The sequence below is a fragment of the Schistocerca serialis genome, chromosome 2 (genome assembly GCF_023864345.2).
Source record: "Schistocerca serialis cubense isolate TAMUIC-IGC-003099 chromosome 2, iqSchSeri2.2, whole genome shotgun sequence".
Classification (NCBI taxonomy): Eukaryota; Metazoa; Arthropoda; class Insecta; order Orthoptera; family Acrididae; genus Schistocerca; species Schistocerca serialis.
In genome coordinates this window covers 157200122-157202422 of record NC_064639.1, presented here as the reverse complement: position 1 = coordinate 157202422, position 2301 = coordinate 157200122, and the positions used below count along the sequence as shown (strand labels likewise).

The 2301-nt window shown below is 40.0% G+C and overlaps 1 pseudogene; it reads right to left on the bottom strand.

Moving 5' to 3' along the window:
* Nucleotides 1-309: 309 nt before the first annotated feature.
* Nucleotides 310-427, bottom strand: LOC126459257 (5S ribosomal RNA; annotated as a pseudogene).
* Nucleotides 428-2301: the final 1874 nt, after the last annotated feature.

The following is a 2301-nucleotide window of genomic DNA, read 5'->3' as shown; positions in this document are numbered from 1 at the left end:
TCCTCGAGAAAATTAATTATCGTTCCGTGTTACCTGTCACATTCTATGCATATCTCTACAACAGCTCTTGTTCTCATCTAGATAAGATAATAAACTAAACTAAACTCCATCTGAACAGGCTTTGGAAGGGCCAACGGTACCGACCGTCCGCCGTGTCATCTTCAGCCCACAGGCGTCACTGGATGCGGCTCCGGCGGAGTATGTGATCAGCACGCCGCTCTCCCGGCCGTATGTCAGTTTACGACACCGGAGCTGCTACTTCTCAAGTAGATCCTCACTTTGCCTCACAAGGATCGAGTGCACCCCGCTTGTCAACAGCGCTTGGCAGACCGGATGGTCACCCACCCAAGTGCTAGCCCAGCCCGACAGCGCTTAACTTCGGTGATCTGACGGGAACTGGTGTTATCATTGCGGCAAGGTCGTTGGCTAAGATAATAAAAGAACATATAAGTATTGAAATCTATCAAAGATTTGTACAATGTAAATAAGCTGTCAAGTAATATCCTCGCCCAACAAACGACGACTGTGGTGTTAGCGTGTTTCTCCCATCCAACGCGACATACTTATAGTCCTTGACCTCTTCGAAATTGGGTCACATGTTAGCCGAAACAAAATTTGTATGAGACACGTTTACTTAGTGTTAACTTTTAAAGTTTTCTGGATCACTGATCGATTCTGAAACGAATAATTTCTTTAGATGGGGTTCTGTTATAACTCAATGCAGTTTAAAAGCAATCTTCCCTGAAATGATGACACTACTTTCCCATTTCATTCAGATTAGAGTCACACTGAACCAAATTTCAACATCTAACTTAAAGAGTGTAAGATAATTCTTATAAAATGCGTGTTTCTAATTACGAACCCGGGATGCTATCTCAGATATGCGAGAATGGCAGGGTGAAGGGCTTGAGTGTAGTTGGAACGTCAAGGCTAGTAGATTCATTAACCCAAGGAAAAAAACAGAAACCCTCAATTACGATTGCTGGGTGCCTGTATGCTTTACAGTCAAGCCTTATCAGTGGGAAATTTGGTATCCATTTCTCGAAATGAAGAAAGCACCTTTCATCAGGTGTAAAGAGAAACGGAAATGTTGCCATTTATTTGTGTGTGCATTTCTATGTGTGTTTGTGTTTTCATGCACTCGTACACTTTGCCTATGGTAAAGAGCACGAATATAAAACCAATATTCCACCCACTAAGCACACTCAAACGTATGTGTACCGCCTACGTCTCTCTCTCTCTCTCTCTCTCTCTCTCTCTATCTGACACACACACACACACACACACACACACACACACACACAGTGCGCTTCATTCACATCACATCCTCTCGGCCGGCACGGCTGACAGAAAACAAACAAAGCACAAAAACAAGTGGACGTCAACAACCGCACGACAAAGTTGTAGCGTGTAACAAGCATGCATTTTGCAGGTTCTGTATAACAAGTGAATTTCTGGAAGTTTCCCTCCACGTGAACATGTAACGGAAACAAAAAAAAAAAACAAAAAAAAAAAAAACCAGCGTATTTTGTCAGAGAACTCGCTATAACCATAGGAAAGTTAGAATTCAACGAATACCTTCGGAATGTAAATTCGTCATTGTGGGTACCACAGCCGTAAATTATATCTTAAGAATCAGTCAGGTAAGATTTACAATTTACAAAAAGTTAACAATAAACACTGAAGGTATCTCGGATAACTTTTATCATAGTCTGTTTACAGCAAATCAGAGCAAAAGTACTTCAGTATTTCAGTCGTAGTCTCTGTACTGACAAGTAGGATTATTTATATTGCTTACACCCCCAAAACTTTACATTTTCTTTTTATTTTCGACTTTTCTCATTTTTATCCATCATACCTTCTTAATAACTTTACTTCCACTTTTCATTTTTATTTAGTTATAAATAAACGTGAGTAGTTCTCGATGGTACGTCCTGAGTATGATTCTTTGGCCAGCGTTATATCCTTGCACTTTTTCCCGCCTTATGCCCGCCAACCATTTGCCAAACCGTCAGCAAACTAAAACAAACAGCACCACATCATATAAATAAGTTGCCATTTTCATATGTGAAACAGCTTTTTCTGGTTAACTATCATACCGTTAATCTACATTCACACCACTGTGTTCACGTTTCGTTATTGTAATGTATTCTGACTTTTATACAGCTAAATTCTCGATAACTGCTTAAAAAGCTACGAAGTAGTAGTCTTCACAAATATAGCTAAAATGGAAAAGTAGCAAGTATGAAAGAATTGCGAGAATGATATAAATAATCTGACTTAACGCTGGCATGGCACAGA